Here is a 24,608-nt window from a genome sequence, read left to right on the forward strand (position 1 = left end):
AACTAAACTCAAAACTAGGATAAGTGGTCATAGATCGGACCAAAAAGCAAGAAACAAGCCCATTGAACAAAAAACAGCCCTAGCAGCTCATTGTTCCTTAACAGGACATACCCCCAATTTTGAAAAAGTCGATATTCTAACACAGGAGAACAACTATAAACGAAGATATATGTTAGAAATGTTACATATAATTAATATCACTGCAGAAAAGCGCATGAACTATAAAACCGACACAGAACACTGTGCGCAAATATACAGAAACCTTATTTAAAAAGCACGGAAAAATTTAGTTGAAAACCTAACTCAAACGAGAACAGAACATCAAATGTGGTGATAAAAAAGAAAAACAACAAATAAATGTAAAAAGTTTTAAAATTTGTTTAAGTTTTTGCTAATATAATAATGTAAAAATTCTTGTCATTGTTTCTTTTTTAAGTCAACTCCCTGATGATGATCATAGAATATGATCGAAATATCGGAACAATAAAAATCAAATAAAAAACAATTCTTTGTTTTTATTTTCGTCTGACCTCGAGCCAAAACAATTCTTATGAAGTTTAAATTTTAAGATCAATCACAGTATTAAAAGATATTAATTCACACTGACAAATAAAAATACAAAAGCTTCCAAGTTGTTAATATTAAAATATAGATGGCGGGCTTCCATTTTATATTTTACATGTAGAGTTGTATTTTAATGTTATACCACTATGTGTAATAAGTATATTATACCCAGTTCCCACAATAATGTCAAAACTAAGATATCTGAAAACATATGTATGGTCTGTTTTGCTATATGGAGTCGAAATGTGGACCCTGAAAGCAGTTGACATAAAAAAACTTGAAGCTTTCGAGATGTGGACTTACAGACGAATTCTAAAAATACCATGGACCAAGTTTTGTAACGAACAATGAAGTACTGCGAAGAATACATCAAGAAAAAGAGCTTATACGTACAATAAAGAAACGAAAAACAGCATATCTTGGACACATCTTGCGAAACAGCAAATACAAACTACTCCAAAACATTATAAGATGCAGAATAGAAGGCAGACAGTCCAGGGGAAGCAAAGAGAAGTCTTGAATTAACAATATTCAGGAATGGACCGGCATAAATGATGCTGCAACTTTACTCAGCAGGTGCAGAAATCGACAATCTTTTGCTGAAATCGACAATCTTTTGCTGAAATAATAAACAACTTATAAATACAATAAGCACCTTATATAATGTAATATATTTTATGTAATTGCATTGATCGCCATAAATTCGTAAAACGAATAGGCAAATAAAAAAGAAAAGTTTATGGTAGAACACTTCTTAAAGATTTCCAGATTTTCAACATGCCGATTTTTTAAGAACTTTTTTAGATTACCAAACGTGGATGAATTTTTTCAATTTTTTATAGATTATCAAAGTGGGTGGATATTTTAAAGTATACTTTTTTCAGACCAACAAACGAGGTTGGATTTTTTAAATAATAATTTTTCAGATCGCCAAAATTGGGTCGATTTTTAAAAAGAAATATTTTTTCAGGCCACTAAATGTTGGTGGATTTTTTAAAGAACCAACAAACGTCGGCGGATTTTTTAAAGATTTTTTTTTCAGATCACCAGACGTGTGTGGATCTTTAAAGAATATGTTTTCATATACCCAAACGTGGGTGGATTTTTAAAGATTATTTTTTTCAGACTACCAAACTTGGGTAGATTTTCTAAAGAATATTTTTTAGATGTGAGTGAATTTTTAGAGGATGTTTTTTAAGTTTACCAAACGTGGATGGATTTTATTTATTTTTTTTATACCCTACACCACTATGTGGGGAGGGTATTATAAGTTGGTTTTGGCCAAAAAGTTTGTAACGCATCGAAATAATGGTCGTAGACCCATACTTATATATACCAAAATGAATGTCTCGACGAGCTGAGTCGATCTGGCTATGTGTGTCCGTCCGTCAGTCCGTCCGTCCGTCCGTCTGTCCGTCTGTCCGTCTGTCCATCTAAACCTTGTAATCACGCTACAGGTCGCAATTTTGATCGGATCGTCACGAAATTTTGGATGTTGATGGGGGTCCCGGAGGGGAAGAAGCCTATTGATTTTGGTGATGGTCGGATAATATTTAGGGGTCGGAATGGCCAAAAAACTTATGTGGATAAAAAGACAACGTTTTTTTCCAAAGCGAATATCTCAGCTTCTATAAGGGTATACCAAAAGCAAAACCTGACAATAAAAGTAGAAAATATCGCCTTTCTAATGATGTAAAGTAGGTTCTCGTAGGTGGTCAAACAACGAATATACCGCAATAGCCGCTAATAAAACCCAAATTTTAATTTTTGCAATTTTAATTATAATGACGAATGTCACAGCTTTGGTTGGGGACTTTCCAAGGTAGGTGACCAAATAACGGAGATATCGCAATAGTAGGTAATACATCCCATTTTTCCACTTTTGTGGAAATCACGCTACAGGTCTCAATTTTAATTGGATCGTCACGATATTTTGAGGGTTAATGGGGGTCACACAGATGAAGAAGCCCATTGATTTTGGTGATGGTCGGATAATATTTAGGGGTTGTAATGGGCAAAAAACTTATTTGGAGAAAAAGACAACGTTTTTTTCCAAAGCGAATATCTCAACTTCAATATGGGGTATACCAAAAGCAGAACCCGGCCATGAATGTAGAAAATATCGCCTTTCTAATGATGAAAAGTAGATTCTCGTAGGTGATCAAACAACGAATATATCGCAATAGCCCCTAATAGAACCCAACTTTTTATTTTTGCCATTTTAATAATAATGACGAATATCACAGCTTCGGTTGGGGATCTTCCAAAAACAAAGTCTGACTATGAAAGTAGAAAATCCCATCTTTACAGTGATGCAAAGTAGGTTGGCGTAGGTGGCCACATAACGGAGATATCACAATAGTCGGCAATCCATCCCATTTTTTCATTTTTTTGTAATCACGCTACAGGTCGCAATTTTAATCGGATCGTCACGAAATTTTGGGGGCTAATGGGGATCCTATAGAGAAAGAAGCCTATTGATTTTGGTGATGGTCGGATAATATTCAGAGGTCGGAATGGGCAAAAAACTTATTTGGAGAAAAAGTCAACGTTTTATTTCAAAGCGAATATCTCTGCTTCTAAAAGGGGTATATCAAAAGCAAAACCTGCTGATGAAAGTAAAAAATATCACCTTTGCAACGATGTTACGGTTGTCGTAGGTGCTCAAACAACGAAGATATCGCAAAAGCCGCTAATAGAACACAACTATTCATTTTTGCGATTTTAATAATAATGACGAATATCACAGCTTTGGTTCCGAACCTTCCAAAAGCATAGTCTGACAATGAAAGTAAAAATCCCATCATTACAATGATGTAAAGCAGGTTGGCGTAGGTATCCAAATAACGGAGATATCGCAATAGTCGGTAATACATCCCATTTTTCCACTTTTTTGGAAATCACGCTACAGGTCGCAATTTTAATTGGATCGTCACGAAATTTTGGGTGTTATTGGGGGTCCAACAGAGGAAAAAACCTTTTGATTTTTGATAATGGTCGGATATTATTCAGGGGTCGGAATGTGACAAACAAAAATATTTGGAAAAAAGGCCAACGTTTTATTTCAAAGTTAATATCTCCCTTCTGTAGGAGGTATATCGAAAGCAAAACCTGGCGAGGAAAGTAGAAAATATCAAATTTACAACGATGTGAAGTAGGTTGTCATAGGTGGTCAACCAACAGAGATATCGCAATAGTCGGTAATGCATCCCTTTTTCCATTTTTGTGCAATCACACTACGAAATTTTGATCGGATCCTCACGAAATGTTGGGGGTTGATGGGGGTCTAACGCAGAAAGAAGCCTATTGATGGTTGGCATACATCCCACTTTTCCATTTTTTATTTGGGTCGTACTGTCGATGCACTTTCAAAAAAATTGACCTGTGTTAATGTAGACATTCAGAGCAAAGGCGCTAAGCTATCCCAATTTTAATATTTTGAATTTTATTAGTCAAAAGCTTATGAACAGGGGTAGTGGTGTAGGGTATCACATAGTCGGCTCCGACCCGACTATAGCCTTGGCTCACTTGTTTTTGGTTGGATTTTTTAAAGAATATTTTTTCAGACCTCCTAACGTGGATTTATTTAAAGAATAATTCTTCAGACCACCGAACGTGATTGAATTTTTTAAGAATATTTTTTTCACATCACCAAACGTGTGCTGATTTTTTAAAGATTTTTTTCAGATCACCAAACTGGGGTGGATTTTTTAAAGAAATTTTTTTACAGATCACCAAACGTCGTTATTTTTTAACAATGGATTTTGAAAGAATATTTTGGTGGATTTTTAGAGGATATTTTTTCAGTTTACGAAACGTGGATGGATTTTTTTTTTTGGATTTTTTAAAGAATATTTTTTCAGACCTCCTAACGTGGATTTATTTAAAGAATAATTCTTCAGACCACCGAACGTGATTGAATTTTTTTAAGAATATTTTTTTCAGATCACCAAACGTGTGCTGATTTTTTAAAAAATTTTTTCAGATCACCAAACTGGTGTGGATTTTTTAAAGAAATTTTTTTACAGATCACCAAACGTCGATATTTTTTAAAGATTATTTTTTAACAATGGATTTTAAAAGAATATTTTGGTGGATTTTTAGAGGATATTTTTTCAGTTTACCAAACGTGGATGGATTTTTTTAAAGAATTATCTCTCAGATCACCAAAGGGTTAGTTTTTTTTTGAAGAATATTTTTTTTCAGAACATCACGCGTAAAAATATTTTTCAGATCACCTAAATGCACAGTGGTCCCACTTGTATGGAATGGAGTGCCAAAAATAGTTCTAATCGAGTTAACGCCTCGAAATTGTAAACATAGTTTTATAACGAGCCCAAAAGGGAGAAAAACTAATTTAATGGATGTAGGTCCACATTTGGGTGTAGCCCCCATATAAAGGTACCCCCCGATTTTTTATATTTTGACTATTTTAGCCAAAATTTCCAGTCGATTTGGCTGTAATTTAGCATTTTGTGTTCTGAGGGAACAACATACCACCTTGCAAGAAATGTTCAATATAGGTCCACGTTTAGGTATAGCTCCCATATAAACGTACCTCCCTATATTCGGTATTTTGACGATTTTAGCCAGATTTTCTAACCGAGTTGGCTGTAATTTTGTATTTTGACTTCGGAGGGAAGATCATACGTCCATGCAAAAAATGTTCAATATAGGTCCATGTTTAGGTATAGCTCCCATATAAACGTACCTCCCGATATTCGGTATTTTGACGATTTTAGACAAATTTTCCAACCGATTTGGCTGTAATTTTGCATTTTAAGTTCTGAGGGAACACCATAACTCCTTGCAAAAAATGTTCAATATAGGTCCACGTTTCGGTGTAACTCCCATATAAACGTACCTCCCGATTTTCGGAATTTTGGCGATTTTACAGGCGTGGTGTAAGGGGAATAACTTACAGGGTGGCAGATGGTGGCAGCTGGATTTCTTTTTATCGTAAACTAGAGACTTTCCCCTGTATTTTAAAAAATATATGGACTTGCCCTTACGGGGCCAACATTGGTAAAACTCAACATAAATTTAGAGCAATGATATTAAAAATAGCACAAAAAGTCATTTACAAAGAATTTATTTTTAAGGAACTTAGAAAACGAATTTTGAATTTGTATTTTTCGTAAGAATATTGTCAATGCCATCAACTATAAGTTTCATTTTGGAAATCGTACATTTACCTCTTAATTTTTTTTTATAATTTGACTCATAAGCTACGAATGCTTTGCGGATCTTTTTTCGTTTTTAAGGCACCACATACAAATCTCAACTTCTTCGACTTAACTTGGCATATTACCACTGTAAATTGGCAAAAATAATACTGGATAATAAGAATTTAATGTGTTTAGAGAATATTTATTTCAATCGCAATCAAATTTGTCGACATAAGTTTTTCGATTTTTGTCCACGGGCGGAACCATAGTGAAATGGTAGATTTTTCAAAGAGAATATTTTTTATATCATCAAACGTGGGTGGAGTTTTAAAGAATATTTTTCAGACCACCAAACATGGGTGTATTTTTAAAGAATATTGGTTAAGATCACCAAACACGGGTGGGTTTTTTTTTAATTTATTTTTCAGATTATCAAACGTGGGTTGATTTTTTAAAGAATTTTTCTTCAGATCACCAAATGTGGTGCGATTTTTAAAAGAATACGTTTTACACCTCCAAACGTGGGTGGATTTTTAAAGAGTTTTTGCTGATCACCAAACGTGAGTGGATTTTTTAAATAATATTTTTTCATATCACCAAATATGGGTGGATTTTTTGACTTCCGTAATATTTTTCCAAGCTTTGTTTAATTTCTAAGATGGTGCGCCACTTCCGGTACCTCCCCCCAAATTTAAAAAATGTCACTAAAAAGCTACGGCCTATATCTGTTGAACGGAGCAACCGTCCAAACTTTGGATCTCCTAACATTTTGTCCAAAGGTAGTTTTACTTCAGAAATGGTTCTTCCACAAAAGTTCAACATTTTTGTTTAAGGACAGTTTAGGATCTGTTGGAAGATCCTTTGGAAATTTACAGCCGGTATTACATTTTATATTGTCAATAGATGAAAGTTTCAGTTCACACAGGCTGAGGGTATATCTCTGTCGGCAAAGCCGACTGATACTTTTTTACGTGTTTTTCAGATCACCAAACGTGGGTAAATTTATTAAAGAATATTTTTTCAGATCTCCAAACATGGGCGGATTTTTTTTTAAGATTTTCTTTTCGGATCATCACACGCGGATGGATTTTCTAAAGAATATTTTTTAGACCACCAAACATGGGTGGATTTTGTAAAGTTGTTTTTTTTTAGATAACCAAACGTGGGTGGTTTTTCTTAAAGTCCACAAAACATGTGTGGACCAAGGACTTCCGAACAATGGTTTTTAATGAATATTTTTTCAACATCGATCTTGGGTATTTGAAAGACATTTTTTCAGAGACAAGATACCATCATCCTTTACTGAATGAATGTGCTATTTTTATTAATTTTTTAACAAAAGCCTAAAATATAAACCCTCTTCTCATTATGGTTGAATCATAAAACTTTATTTCCAAAACCTCTGCATATCATCCCGTTACATCTGAAAGGAAGAAATAAAACCACCAAAACGTAAACATCATCGTTTTTATATTCGCCATTTTTTTTATTTCTTTGCCATATTTAGAATGCATTGGACAAAGTGTGGTTTTTTATTAGCCTCTATAACGGCAACTGTCTGGAATTCCTGACAGGCCATGCAGGTTGAAAAACAAAAATATCCCGACATGTCCTCTTTACAAAGAGAAATTTTGTAAACAACAAATATTATTTCTGTTTTGCATTCATGAGGAAAGCACGTTCTTGAGTTAGCCACACAACTCCTCCTACCTCATCATCCCCTTATTGCCAACCATACTCCTTGTTCTTTGGGGATACCGCAATGTTGTTGTTTTGTGGAAGAAAGCCAATAATTTCACCACTCCTTGTGCTTGAAGTTTATGACCATATTTGCCGTGGTTCGGAGCACCCAGCAGTAAAGACGGTGACGATGATGATGAGTCGTAAAATGTGTTTTTATTTGTTTTGCAATGGCAGCATTTACTGTTGTGGTATGTGGAATCACATCAACCCGCCACCCCAACGCCTCTTTCCGTTAGACTTCCTTTAGAGCTCTTGTTGGCTTTTGACCAACAGTAAACAGCTCCTCCCTCTTGTTGGCAGTGCGTCTGCGTCATTTGTAAGGAGGCCATTTACAGTCTATTCTACTGATTGTAGTAAGTGGTGCCAAACAAGCCAGCCAACCATTCCGACCTCCATAACTGCATTGGCTTGCATTGGCTGTGTGTTTGCGATGAATGAAGGAGTATTACTTTACTGCTTAACCTCAATTCAGTTTCCAAGCTTAGCATTAAAACCAAAGAAACTTTTTTTCTTCTTTGCTGTTGTTTACAATGCACGTACAAGCCTTTTTTATGGTTGGTATGCTCCATAACTACCTCATGAACCCTTACATTTTCTTTTTATATGTGATGCCATTGTTGATGTCAATTGAATGTCTTTTTTTGTGTTGGAATCCCTGCAGTCGGAGTTTTAATGTCATTCATGAACGTCGGCAGAGCTTATTTGTCATTGCAGCGTATCTGTAAAGTCATTTTAATCAAAATAAGAAATAAAGTCCTGCGATCTTCTTGTTTGGGTTTTTCTATTAAGAAAACCGCATCCGAATAACGTGGATATTATTTTCAGGCTATTTCAACAACATAGCCAATTAATGTGGGCAATTTTATCCACCATCGTAAATATATTTTATCCACCATCGTGGATAATTTTATACACCACCGTGGATATTTTCATCCACAACTGTGGATTATTTGATCCACCATTAGGGATAATTTTATCCATCATCATGGATAATTTTATTGAAAATTCAACAATTATTCCCAGTCGTGGAAATTTTTATTCACAATCGTGGATAAATTTATACACTACTGTGTATCCACCACTGTAAATTTTTTTATCCAACATCGTGGATAATTTTATTCTCAATTGTGGATGCATTTATTCACAATCGTGAATAATGTTACCTACTGTCGTGAATAATTTTATCCACCATCGTAGATAATATTATCCAACATCATGGATAATTTATCCACCATAGTGGATAATATTATTCACCATAGTGTATAATGTATCCACCATCGTGGATTATGTTTTTCACCATGGATAATGTTTTTTCACCATCGTGAATAATTTTATCCACCCCTGTGGATAATGATTTTATTCACCATCGTTGATAATTTTATCCACCACTGTGGATAATTATTTTATTCGCCATCGTGGATAACTTTAATCACCGCTGTGCATAATTTTATCCACCACTGTGGATAATTTTATCCACCATCGTGGATAATTTTATCCACTATCGTGAATAATTTTATCCACTATCGTGAATAATTTTATCCATTAATGTGGATAATTTTATTCACAACTGTGGATAACTTTTTCCATCACATTTGATAATTTTGTCCAACATCGCGGATAATTTTATCCATCATTGTTGATAATTTTATCCATAACTGTGGATAACTTTATTCACCACTGCGCATAATTTCATCCACCATTGCGAATAATTTTATCCACAAACGTGGATACATAGTATTCGCCACTGTGGATAATTTTATCCACCACTGTTGATTATTTTATCCAACATCGTGGATAATTTTATCCATTATCGTGAATAATTTTATCCATTATCGTGAATAATTTTATCCACAAATGTGGATAATTGTTCCCATCATCTTGTATAATTAAATTCACCAATGTGGATAATTTTATCCTCCACTGTGGATAATTTTATCCACCGTTGTGGGTAATTTTATCCACCACTATGGATAACTTTATCCAACAATGTGTGTAATTGTATCCACCACTGTGGATAATTATGTGCATAATTTTATTCTCCATCGTGAATAATTTTATCCACCACTGTAGAATTTATCCACCACATTGGATAATTTTATCCACCACTTTGGATAATTTTATCCATCGTGGATAATTTTATTCACCATTGTGGATAGCTTTATCCACCACTGTAGATAATTTTATACAACACTGTGGATAATTTTATCCACGAACGTGGATAATTTTTTTCACCGTAGTGAATAATTTTATCCACCACTGTGTATAATGATTTTATTCACCGCTATGGATAATTTTATCCACCACTGTGGATAATTTTATCCACCATCGTGGATAATGTTATCCACTATCGTGAAAAATTTTATCCATTAATTTGGATAATTTTATTTTATCCACAAATGTGGATAATTTTATCCACCATCTTGTATAATTTTATCCATTATCGTGGACAAACGTGCATAATTTTATTCACCATCATGAATAATTTTATCCACCACTGTGGAACTTATCCACCACATTGGATAATTTTATCCACCACTTTGGATAATTTTATCCATCGTGGATAATTTTATTCACCATTGTGGATAGCTTTATCCACCACTGTAGATAATTTTATACAACACTGTGGATAATTTTATCCACGAACGTGGATAATTTTTTTCACCGTAGTGAATAATTTTATCCACCACTGTGTATAATGATTTTATTCACCGCTATGGATAATTTTATCCACCACTGTGGATAATTTTATCCACCATCGTGGATAATTTTATCCACTATCGTGAATAATTTTATCCATTAATTTGGATAATTTTATTTTATCCACAAATGTGGATAATTTTATCCACCATCTTGTATAATTTTATCCATTATCGTGGACAAACGTGCATAATTTTATTCACCATCATGAATAATTTTATCCACCATTTTATTCACCATTGTGGATAGCTTTATCCACCACTGTAGATAATTTTATACAACACTGTGGATAATTTTATTCACGAACGTGGATAATGTTTTTCACCATAGTGAATAATTTGATCCACCACTGTGGATAATTTTATTCACCACTGTAGATAATTTTATCCACCACTGTGGATAGTTTTAACCAACACCGCTGATAATTGTATCCACCAATGTGGATAAATGTTCCCACAATCTTGTATAATTTTATTCATAATCGTGGATAATTTTATCCACCACTGTGGATAACTTTATTCACCACTGCGCATAATTTCATCCACCGTTGTGGATAACTTTATCCACCACTGTGGATAATTAGATCCACCACTGTGGATAATTTTATCCACCACTATCGATTATTTTATCCACCGTTGTGGATAATTCTATCGAACACTCTGGATAATTCTATCCACCACTGTGTATAACTTTATCCACAACAGTGGATAATATTATCCACCTTCGTGGATAATATATCCATCATTGTAAATAATTTTATCTACCATCGCGGATAATCTTATTAGCCATCTTGAATAATGTTATCCACAAGTGAGAATAGTTTTATCCACCACTGTGGATAATTTTATCCACCACTGTGGATAACTTTATTCACCACTGTGCATAATTTTATCCACCGTTGTGTGTAATTTTATCCACCACTTTAGATAATTTAATCCACCACTATGGATAACTTTATCCCACACTGTGGATAATTTTATCCATCGCTGTGGATAATTTTATCCACCAATATGGATTATTTTATCCACCGCTGTGGTTAACTCTATCCAACACTGTGGATAATTCTATCCACCACTGTCAATAATTTTATCCACCACTGTGGATTTTTTTACCCACCTTGGTAGATAATTTATCTATCACCGTAAATAAGTTTATCTACCATCAAGGATAATTTTATTAACCACCTGTAATAATTTTTTCCACCACTGTGTATAACTTTATTCACCACTGCGCATAATTTCATCCACCGTTGTGGGTAATTTTATCCACCACTTTAGATAATTTATTCCACCACTATAGATAACTTTATCCAACACTGTGGATAATTAGATCCACCACTGTGGATAATTTTATCCATCGCTGTGGATAATTTTATCCACCACTATGGATTATTGTATCGTTCGTTGAGGATAATTCTATCGAATACTGTGGATAATTCTATCCACCACTGTGTATAACTTTATCTACAACTGTAGATTATATTATCCACTTTCGTGGATAATTTATCCAACATCGTAAATAATTTTATCTACCATCTCGGATAATCTTGAATAATTTTATCCACCAGTGAGAATAGTTTTATCCACCACTGTGCATAATTTTATCCACCAATGTGTATAACTTTATTCACCACTGCGCATAATTTCATCCACCGTTGTGGGTAATTTTATCCACCACTTTAGATAATTTATTCCACCACTATAGATAACTTTATCCAACTCTGTGGATAATTAGATCCACCACTGTGGATAATTTTATCCATCGCTGTGGATAATTTTATCCACCACTATGGATTATTTTATCCATCGTTGAGGATAATACTATCGAATACTGTGGATAATTCTATCCACCACTGTGTATAACTTTATCCACAACTGTGCATTATATTATCCACCTTCGTGGATAATTTATCCACCTTCGTGGATAATTTATCCACCATCGTAAATAATTTTATCTACCATGGCGGATAATTTTATTAACCATCTTGAATAATTTTATCCACCAGTGGGGCTAATTTTATCCACCAACGCGGATAATTTTATCCACCAACGTGGATATTTTGATCCACTAATGTGGATGATTTTATCTAACATCGCGGATAATTTTATTAACCATATTGAATAATAATTTTATCCACCAATGGGGATAATTTTATCCACCAATGTGGATAATTTGATCCACCACTGTGGATAACTTTATCCACCATCGTGGATAATTTTAAGCTCCGACGAGCTCATTGTGTACAAGATTGAGTTTAAAATGGCTAAGAGAAATTCTTGTGCTACCTTCGGTGAGTCAATGTGGGCGCTGGAGTTTTCATTAGGAGCCTTCCTTGCTTGGCTGAATTGGTGTCTTAAGACACGCCATTCGGACACGGCGATAAATAGTAGGTCCTCAATGAATGGGCGAATATGATATGGGGTGCCCTTGTCCCTAGTTTGGGGAACTATTCTTACGAAAGTAAAATTTTCAATGAAATACCTACCATACTTACTATCTTAAGTTCTATACCATGTTTTGCATTGTGAATTCTCATTCCGAAAAACATGAATCTAAACTTTTGATTCTGTTTTATTGATTTGTTTAGCGAACAATTTATATTCCTTGCCAGCAATGACCCAAATAAAAGTGGCAGGCAGTAAATGAATAATAAATGTTGTCGTGCCACAATGTTGTGGTTTTCGTCCGTCGCATAGCTTGCAGATACAATTGCGTTACGCACTTTATGAATTAACGTTCTCGTCATTGTTGGCAACAAGTTTGCAGTCTTTGTTGTTGTTGTTTTTTGTTGCTTAAAAAAGAACTACTTAAGTCATGGCCTTATTCATCAGTTTGCTAAGCGGGTTAACTGGTTTTTGTGGCAGTGGATTTTTGCCACTATTCGACACTTAGCATGTCTTGAACTGAATACGATTTGTATGAAAATCTGCTCTGCAGTAGCAAAATAGTTTTCGTTGCGAAGAGTTTGGGTTTGGTCATCGAAATGCCAAATGTTGTGGCTGTTGAATCAAAAGTTGCGTGTTAATCTTAAATCTAATGGATCACATCCGTTTGATTCTCTCGCTCGCTCTCTCGTTCTCTAACTACGAAGCCTTGGTCCACACGCACGCTAATAATTCTGTCAAGGTTATATCTAAGCTCAATATGAAACTTGTTAAAAAAAGTAAATAAAACACATGATTTGGTTTGTTGCAAATCTGATTTGTCTATCGTTTGCATCACCTGAATGTTAAATTGCAGATTGAGGGTCCATGTAGTAGAGTTTTAATCTGTGAACAAGATTAGAATCTAGGATACTGGTTTTTGAAGGTGTTGGTGTTGTTTTATTTTTATTGTTTTGGTTTTGTATATGAGACAATATTCATGTAGGCAATAAGTAGGTTGTGATCTCAAAATACCATACATTGGTATAGGCTCCCGATTGTGAGCATATGATGAATATCAGACTAAGATCGTCAACTCAATGAGGACTAAGAAAAGAAGAGCACCAGCTCCTCAAAGGAAGAAGAAAAATCCACCAACTCTTTTGTGAAAGAAGTTCCGCCAATGCATTCTTCTATGAAAGAATAACAACTATAATTATTTTATGAAAGAAGGATGAAGAAGAAGTCGGAAGGATACCATCAGCTCTTGTTATGAAACAAGAAGAAAACCATCATCTACTCTATAGAGTAGAAGACCGTCAGCTCCGTTCTGAAAAAACAACCAGATCATCAGCATTTTACTGAAAGAAAAAGAAGACCATTGTTTCTTCTATGAAAGAAGAAGACCACCAGCTCATTTGTGAAAGAAGGAAAAGACTGAAAACCATCACTTCTATTATTATAAGAAAAAAGAGATAATCAGAAAAAGGTCGTAAACTTCTTATGAAAGAAGACCTCCAGCTCTTCTTGCAAGAACTTCTTAAGCTATTCTATAAAAGAAGAAGAAGAAGACTTTCAACCAGAGCTGATGGGAATGAAAATGAAAATGAGGCCTTTCAGAACTTTTGTTAACTAAAAAGAACTTCATCTGTTCTATAAAGGATAATGACCTACAGTGCCCGGCATAATTATTTTGACAAGTTTGAAAAAATGATGTTTTTGGTTTTTTACCGGATTAGTCTTCTACAAAAATATGAAAAAATATTCTGGCTAATCCTTTACTAGAGTACTTAAAATTAGCAATAAATTTTATCAATTCAAATTTACGATTGCACTTTTGTAATGGAAATAAAATTTCACTGCGTGGCATAAGTATTTTGACAAAACTGTTTTATTGATTTTTAGACCTCAAAAATTAAAAATGTTTTGTTTATACTTATGATTATTATTGGTTACGGTAAAAATAACGTGTTTCACAAACATTTGTGCCATTATGGACCCATTTACGGATCGATATTTCAAGGATTTAGGGATATTGAAGAAATTTATCATTAAACAACATTTTCGATGGTATTCTCCCATTATCTCGGAATATTTTGCGGATTTCCACTTTTTAATGAGAGTAGGAACATTTTTCTCTTACAAATGTGTCATTTGGAGGAAACTACTTTTAGTTTGAACCCGAAATACGCTCCAAACTTGCACCACAAAATTCAGCCTTACCATAGTAGCAGTGTTCTGCAAATGAATACATAACACTTCGATCAGTTTACTACCATGTAGTTATGAAAAATTGTTTAAAGTGCCAAAATATTCATTATAGCCCACAGCATTGTCGATAAAAATTAAATATCACAGTATTTTAAATGGTGGATCAACCTATTCCGATGCCTGGGTACATTTGGGCATGGCAATAGCATCAGAAGGATATTTATTTCACAAAGATATCAAACATTTTGGCGGTTTTTTGACTCAAGCTTACTGAAAAGTGTATTTTAAAATGAATTATGTTCAAATATATTTTTATCTGTCCACAATATGCTCCACAACAATGATCGATGGGGTGCAAATGATTTCGATTGAAAATCTAATTGACAATTTTTGTGGGTATGATTTATCAACCGAGTGGAATGGCAAAAAATGAATTCAAATTGACTTTTTTTCTAATGTTTAGAGTTTCTAGTCTTAATAGAGAGTTTGCTTTGACATCGAAATTGCTCAGAAGATGAGGATTTGTGTGCTTAAGTAAGATTAGATTTGCAGTTCTACTTTATTTACCGGAGAGCATCTTTTGTAATTTCACATTTTCTGACTAGATCGCGCATATTTACTGTGTTTTCAGTATTTTGAGATTAATTCGTTACGAAATAAATAGATAACTGCAGCAATGTCTAAATATTAGCTACATTTATCACCGAAAATTCACTTTTAAATTTCACTACAATTTTTGACACCAACATTCCCTATGTGAATTAAAAATCTATGACTGTCAAGTACATTTTTTCTTAAATGTTACTAATTTAGCTAAATATATTAATTTTGTTGCCAAAAGGTTCCATTAAGTACCAAAAGTAACATAATTATGACGTGTCAAAATACTTATGCCGTTTTGCGTTTGCCTCCCTTTTTAAACATTCGCCTACATAATCACAAATAAAGCTGGAATTTTTTTGATCCACTAATTTTTATTTACATTCGGCTCTTTTTTGAAAAAAAATCTCAAGCTCTTCTCATGAACAAACCCCTTCAATTTTTCGTCAAGGTTGTCATTCACAGCTATTCTTCAAGAAACCTATTTGGAATACGGCTAATTGGGAATAACCATTTGGACAAAATAGAATGCATGCATTCAAATTAGCTTTAGGTTACACTGTACAACACAAAAAATAATTACAAGATAATTCGGTCAGATTATGAAAGAGGACCGAAAAAATAAGACACGTGTATCGGCGTTTTGAAAGTTTACGTCGGGAAGTAACCTAAATAGGCGTGACAAGTTCCGCCCATTTCTACAGGTTTTGAAGTATACGACATCAGATTCCTTGGAATCCTTAAATTTTAGGTATAAAGTGTCTTTGGCAATATCACTAACAACAATGCGTGGCATCTTTTTATGAAAAAAACTAATCCTCATGCGAGTCACCAAAGGGGTCTTTTTGGTCCCTTTTTTCAGAAACGTTTAAAAACTCCTTTAAAATGTGATCGTATCAGATCAAAATTTTCTACAAAATTGTTTGTCATAAAATTTTACTATAGGTCTCCGAATACATCAAAACTCTAAATCGTACCTAAACGCCAGGAATCTGCCAAAAGTAAAATCACGTTTTAGGGTTAATGTTGTACTTTATCTGAGTTTATTAAGTTTTGTCCCACAAAACTTCATTCTAGATAGAAGACGTCAAAGACAAAACAATCTCCATCAAATTTCGATATAAGTCGCCGAATAAATGAAATATGTATTTGCAATATATATCAACACCCAAATATTTTTTGAATAAATATGTTTTGTTCTTTTTTCGAGTTGATGCATGAAAGTAACATGAAATTTAGTTCTAAACGAAAGGTGCTAAAAGAAGAAATATTCTACACAAAATTTCATTGTAAGTTCCAGAAGAAACTAGATATCTAAATAAAATACTTTGTTAAGAAAATTACGTTACAAATTTAGATATTATAGATAGAAGTTATTTGTTAAACTTTAAAGGCCTGCGTACATAAGCTGCTTTGCCTGATTGCCTTGCTTTGCTGCTTCAATAAAAAATAAAAGAACAAAGAAGGCCGACCCAATTTCCAACTGATGGCAACCCAGTTCAATATTTCGTCTTTATTCTATTATTTTTATTACGTCAGAAATGAAGCAGGAAAGCAAGGCAATCAGGCAGAGCGGCTTATGTACGCAGGCCTTTAGACTCTTAATTAAAATGTATTCCATACTGAGTCAAAATCTCCAAAAATACCGCACTTTTTGGGGGTTATGTCAAAAGAAGAAATATTCCAAATCAAATTTTATTATGAGTCTGTGAACAAAAGAAATTTGTAGCTATAGCATTTAACATCTCCAGAAGCTTTCGCTTTTTATATATGATTTAGGACCATATTCTATCGTTTTTATTCACATTTTGGTTATCTGCGGTAACAAAATATATTTTATTCATGTTTTTTTCATAATAAATTCTTTCAGAAGATTACATGTGCTCGATCGAAACTGTTTTTGGAATATCTTTGGTGAATATATATAGGGAAAATATTGACAACCCAGATCGGACTTTGTAAAATTACATATGTTAGTACTATAAACTAAAATAACGTCATCAGGATAAGTCAAAGTTTCCTGATATTGTATGTGAAAATGCGGGGATAGTCTACGGCTATTGTCCAGTGAATATATATCTGACATACGAGTCCCAACATCCATGGTTTTGGCATGGCCCTAAATACTCTATTGATGACAGCTACTCCTGCTCTGATAAAATTGACTGAATTAACCCTTGAAATCGAACTAACTAGCCATATCCTAACTAAATTTGTTATGATCATTCATGATACACACATGTATGTCAGTTCCTAGGGTTAATTCAGTCAATTTTATCAGAGCAGAAGTAGCTGCCATCATTACAGTACAGGAACTTACAATATCAGGAACTTAGTAAAATTTTATGACAAATAATTTTGTAGAATATTTTGATCGGATCACATTTTAAAGGAGTTTTTAAACGTTTCTGAAAAAAGGGACCAAAAAGACCCCTTTGGTGACTAGGATGAGGGTTAATTTTTTTCATAAAAAGATACCCCGCATTGTTGTCAGTAATATTGCCAAAGACACTTTATACCTGTAATGCAAGGATTCCAAGGAATCTGATGTCGAATATTTCAAAACCTGTAGAAATGGGCGGAACTTGCCACGCCTATTTAGGTTACCTACCGACGTAAACTTTCAAAACACGTGTCATCTTTTTTTCGGTCCTCTTTCATAATCTGTGCGAGGTTTCTTGTAATTTTAAAAATAGTTCGATTTTGTTGTACTGTTTTATTATCGAGGATATCTTCCATAGATAGAAGAACCCTTAAAGGTGAATGGATCTATTATAGATAAAAGGCTTCCTAGAAGGATGTGTTATGTATAGTATGCTTTCTAAAGAGGTTTTCTCTATATAAACAAATCTATTGAAAGCGTCTTCCATGGTTAAAAGATCTCCAAAGCAACAACGTAGCAGAGATGCACAGAGACTAGAAGATTTCTTTACATATAGAAAGAGATTTTTCAAAGGAAGAAGATCTTCAAACAAATGTCATCTATGCCTCTGAAAAGTAATACCTAAAAGGGTATTTTATAGATAGAAGTCACAGAAGTATCCATAATGGGACCTTCTAGAGAGAGAGAGAGTGAAGGCACTCCAAACGGTTTGTCCACAGAAATAAAAACCTTGTAAAGGGGATATTTAGATATATAAGTTCTAGGGTTTTGGGTAGGGAAATCCCGCACCGGGAATTCCCGGGAATTCTCGGTTTTTTGGTTACGGGATTTTCCCGGGAAACAAAATCATATTTCCCGGGAAATCGGGAAAAATATATTTTTTCACATATCATAACCAATATTGAATGAATAAACTATACCATAGAATCAGAATTCGATTAGATTTTACAGAATCAATAAATTACAAATGATTTGGAAATAACTTTAATCTACTATAGTGTTTCAGGGAAAAAATAAAAAGAGCCGCATCAAAAACATGGACTATAACGACGGATTTTTATTTTGGTCTATTTAAGTGCGAAAGAATATTTTCTATTTTAAAGTCCCATTTTTATGCCCTCAGTCATTGGGCTAAAGAGGGTCCGGCTAGCTGGCTGTTGCGCACGATAACTCTTGAACGAAGCCACCGATCAGTTCAAAAATTGGCATTCGAGATTATTTTCAAACTTGATTTAAGTTCGAAGATGGATCATATCGGTGGTCCACTACTTCCGGTACCTTCCCCACAAAAGTTCAACAATTATCACTAAAATAGTGTGCACGACAACTCTGGAAGGGAGTAACCGAATCGGTCATAATTTTGCATATGGTAATATTAGTTCCACGCATAGAACGGGTTCCACACAAAATTCGGAAAAAGTGAAGTTTAAGTGCTCCTCTCGGATCGATTTGAATTTTTTCAGCAGTTTGTATTTAAGGCCCCCTTTAATACGGTTCGGTCCATACTTCCCTGAGATAATGTCTTAAAAGCCGCACTAAAACCTGACGGCAACAACTAAAATGGAAAATTGGGAAGATAACTCCCGCAGGAAGTTTCTGATTGGTCCAAACTTTGCACATCGTATTACTTCATCTACTCATATATCAGTTTGGAATATGGACTATGTCGGTCCCGCCCTTCGGGTACCTCCAACACTAAATTTAGGAAAAGGGCAGTTTAACAGCTCATCTCGAATAGTTTTGAAATTCTTTCCAAAAAGTTCTATTTGAAAGCCCTGTTACTACGGCGCAAATTTTTTGGGAGGCAAGTCCACTCTCCCTGATGTGAAGGCCCAAAACCTCAAAAATGCCCGCCGGTACCAACTACATTGGGTACTCGTAGTACGTAAGATAAAAGTCGAAGGAAGAAATCTCTTTTTAATGTTTGTTAAAACAGTACAATTTTTTCTGGGCGAATCCATACTTCCTAAGAAATTGGCTCAAAAATTCAAAAAGCCCCTTGAAACGTCAGAAGTATTGTGTTTGCTTCTTTTCTTTCGAGGTCCATAAAATTGTAATTTCTGATCAATAACTTCATTGTTTGAGCTTTGAATAATGGAAATGGTCCACATGGTGCATTTTTCCACAGTATTTCGTTTTTAATAGATAGAGCGAAAACGTGTAATCCATTTTTGAGCCCGCAACTCTCTGAAAATATTGTATTTCATATAAGTTACTATGGGAAGATAAAAAAATCACGGCAATATTGATCCACTCTCGTATTTTAAAATTTCCCGGGAAATCCCGGATTCCCGGGAATGGCGATTTTATGATTCCCGTTTCCCGGGAATGATAAAAACCGGGAAAACCCAAAACCCTAATAAGTTCCCATAAAAAAAAGGGTGACGTAGGGGATGAATGATACCAAGCAACGGTCTTGACCGGCTTTAACATGGCAAAGCCCAGGATTTATCTTGGTCCCTCTTTCATCTCAAGTGGACACTGACCTCCCCGTGGTGTCACCTGGGGAACTGCCTTTAACACCCGTTAAAGGTAGTGAGCTAACATGTGCCGCGCGTTCACCCATAAGAACGTTAAAAACTTAGGTTTTGGCGTCGGGTTAGTAACCCTCCCCTAGAAAAAACAGCCTACTATGAAAAAACGAAAGAAAAGAAAAACAAACCCCTCTAAAGTTGACGAACCCCGCAAACGTTTTAAGGACCATGATCTGAGAAGGTGCAGTCTTCGCATTGGCAGACGTACTTGAAAAGTACAAGGCCGATATTATTGCCATACAGGAAATACGATGGATTGGGAAAGGCGTCACAACAACACCTAAAGGTGACGTACTGTATTGTAGCTTCCATGACGTAAAGCATGAGTTTGGTTGCGGATTCGTAGTTAGTCGGAGACTAAAACATCTGGTATCCAGCTTCACCCCAGTGAATGAAAGACTTGCTGCAATTCGAATAAAAGCTAAATTCGTCAACATCAGCTTTATTTGCGCTCATGCTCCCACTGAAGAAAGGGACGAACAGACCAAATATATATTTTACGAGCGCTTAGAAGAAACATATGACCGTTGCCCTGTCCATGACATTAAAAGGCGATTTTAATGCCAAAATTGGAAAGGAGAATATCTTTGGCCCAACAGTCGGGAAATTCAGTCTCCACAGTGAAACATCTGACAACGGCATGAGGCTGATAGACTTTGCAGCTGCAAAAAACATGGTAGTTAGCAGTACCAGATTTAATCATCTCCATATTCATAAGGGCACCTGGCTGTCTCCAGATCAAAGAACAAGTAATCAAATTGATCATGTTGTGATACGTGCAAGATATTCATCGCGCGTGTTGGATGTAAGATCGTTCCGAGGAGCAAACACAGATTCGGACCACTACCTTGATGCAGCAAAGGTACGTACACGTCTAAACGTTGCAAATAAAGCACGAACATACACAACGCGGAATTTGGACATCGATAGGCTGCAAACACAACAGATAGCCACAGCATATTCCACTCAACTAGCCCAATTGCTTAACGCGAGCACTCCTTGTCCCGATAACATAACAACACAATGGCAACATATTGCCCACTCCATGCAAACAGCCGCAAAATTCCAGAGACCTCCACAAAGGAATTCATGGTATGACCAGGAGTGTCGTGCTGCTACCGAAGGGAAAAATGCGGCATATAGAGCTACTTTACAATCAGTAGCAACGCGTAGCGCACGAGAGAGATATCGGGAGAAAAGGTGAGAAGAGAAACGTCTTTTCCGCAAGAAAAAGAGAGAAATGGAAAAGCGGGAGTGTGAAAAAATCGAGATGTACAGGAGCCAGAATGAAGTCCGAAAATTCTACCAAAGAGTGAAACATCAAACAGATGGCTTTGGTACAGGCACATCCTCCTGTAGAGACCAGCAAGGTAATCTGGTAACATATACAGATAGCGTGCTCAGGATATGGAAGGAACATTTCTCCAATCTGCTGGTATCCAATAGTAGCGAAGACGATGATACCACAGATCCAATCCCAGAAGATGGTATAGAATGTATACCGCCCGGCCAAGATGAGGTAAAAACAGCAATCAACCAGCTGAAGAATAATAAAGCAGCAGGAGCCGATGGCTTACCAGCCGAGCTGTTTAAAACCGGAGGCGACGCGCTGATAAGGTGTATGCATCAGCTAGTTAGCACCATCTGGCAGCAAGAACGCGTACCCGACGATTGGAACCTGAGCATCCTATGTCCCGTCCACAAAAAAAGGAGATAAGACTGTATGCTCCAACTATAGGGGCATAAGTCTTCTCCCTATTGCCTATAAGATAGTGTCAGGGATATTGTGCGAACGACTACAGCCCATGGTCAACGAAATAATTAGACCATACAAATGTGGCTTTAGACCTGGCAAGTCCACCATTGACCAGATATTTACCCTGCGGCAAATCCTAGAGAAGACCCAAGAGATGCAGATCGACACATTTCACCTTTTAGTCGATTATAAAGTAGCATTCGACAGTCCCCTCCGATCAAAGGTATTCCACGCAATGTCTGAATTTGGTATCCCCGCAAAGCTCATCCGTCTTTGTAAGATGACTTTAACTGATACTAGGTCCACAGTTAAAATTGGAAAGAACCTCTCCGAAGAATTTTGTACCAAAAGAGGTTTCAGACAAGGAGACAGCCTTTCGTGTGATCTCTTTAACATCCTGCTGGAAAAGGTTATACGAGAGGCAAACGTCAAAAGAAGTGGCACCATCGACACCAATAGCCACATGTTACTTGCTTATGCTGATGACATAGACATCATGGGACGATCAGCAAAGAAAGTAACTGATACCTTTAGGAAGGTCGAAGCAGAATCTGCGAAAGTGGGTCTGGCGGTAAACGGCGAAAAGACCAAATTGATGGTGCCGACGCGCAAAGCGTCCATAGAGCTCGGACCAACTGTGGAAGTTGGTACCTACAATTTTGAGGTAGTTAAAGACTTCGTCTACCTCGGCACTGCCATAAACACAACAAACAATAAGCTATACAAAGCTATATAAGCTATTGAAAGACATGCATATAGTTAATCGTATAGAGATGCAACGATTGCGTTGGCTAGGCCATATCATGAGAATGAGCGATGATGAACCCGCTAAAAAGGCGTATGAATACATGCCACATGGCGGTGCACGGCAGGCCTAAGCTTCGATTGAGCATACAAGTGGATGAAGAAATGAAAAGGCGCGGTATTCCAAAAAGTCAAGCGAAAAACAGAGAGGAATGGAGATCTTTTCTTAGTTCGGTCTATGGAACAAATGTTCTGTAATGGGCCAACTAAGTAAAGTATTTTCTAAAAAAAAAAAACAAATTGGAATGGATCTTCCATGGATAAAAGATCCTCAGAGCACCGACGTAGTTAGGGGAAAGAAAGTTAAAATATCTTCAAAGCATCGACGTAGTTAGGGAAAAGACCCCAGGGTTAGAAGATATATCTACCGATAGGAAACATCCACAAGAAATTTTGCAGGACGAAGACCTTCCAAGAAGCCCTTCTAACCCTTTGAAAAAATATTCCTAAAGGCTCCACCATAAAGCAAGTTCCTTCGAGGATATCTTCTGCGAATTAAAATCCTTCCAAAATAGGTATTCTATAGATATAAACTCCCTAAAGGGGTCTCCTATAGTTAGAGGCTGCCCCTAATGTGGTATTCTGTAGATACAATACCGCTTAAAGTGGATAGAAGTGTACCTAAAAGTTATTCAATAGATAAAAGTCAGTAGAGGTGTCGCCTATTAATAAAATTTCCTTAAAAGAATTTTCTGTAGATTGATGTTCCCCTTAGGTAGACTGAAATATAAAGAAGTTATCTTAAAGGGAACTCTTAAATCGTCTTCTTTGAATATAAATCCTGTTACAGGTGTCTTCTATGAATAGAAGTTCGCTTAAAGAGGCCTTTTGTGGATAGAAGAAATCCTAATGGGGACTTTTGTTCATATAGAGTGTATTTTATGGGTCTAGAAGGGGAAAAGCGGTCTCTATAGATAAAAGTTCCCCTCAAGGGGTCTTCTGTAGATAGAAGTCAAACTGAAGGGGTTTCCTATGGATAGATGTATTTTAAAATGCCTTCTGTAGATAGGAGTTTCCCTAAAGGGGTCTTCTATGGATGTCCCCTTAAAGTGTCCTTTATAGACAGCAGTTCCCCTAAAAGGGGTCTTCGTTAGATATAAGTCCCCATAAAGGTGGCCGCTATGTACAGAATTCCACCTTAATTGGGTATTTTATGGATAGAAGTAGACTTAAATTGATCCTCTATGGATAGAACGTCCCCTAAAAAGGTCTTCTATGGACATAAGAGGGGTCTTCTACGGATAGAAATTGACATAAGTTCCATTAAAAGGGTCTTCGTTAGATATAAGTCCCCTTAAAGGTGGCCGCTATGTACAGAATTTCACCTTAATTGGGTATTCTATGGATAGAAGTAGACTTATACTGCTCCTCTATGGATATAAGGCCCCCTAACGAGGTTTTCTATAGAAGTCCCCTTAAAAGCGTCTTCTATAGATAGAAATTCCCCTAAATGGACCTTCAATGGACAGAAGTCCCATTAAGGGGGTCGTCTGTAGATAGAAATTCCCCTTAACGTTGTCTATAGATAGAAGTTTCCCTTAAAGGGGTCGTCTATAGATAGAAGATCTCCTAAGAGGTGTTCTGTAGATTGAATTCAACCTGATGGGTTCTTCTATGGATAGAAGTCCCCTTATAGTGCTTCTATATGTAGAAGTTACCCTAAAGGGATTTTCTGTATATAGATGTCCCCTTAAAGTCTATTCTATAGACAGAAGTTCCCCTAAAGAGGTCATCTGCAGATTGAAGTCCCCTTAAAGATGTATTTTATAGATAGGAGTCCACCTC

Source organism: Musca autumnalis, unplaced genomic scaffold, assembly GCF_047663935.1.
Source record: "Musca autumnalis isolate F117 unplaced genomic scaffold, ASM4766393v1 scaffold_1, whole genome shotgun sequence".
In the NCBI taxonomy this organism is placed as follows: domain Eukaryota; kingdom Metazoa; phylum Arthropoda; class Insecta; order Diptera; family Muscidae; genus Musca; species Musca autumnalis.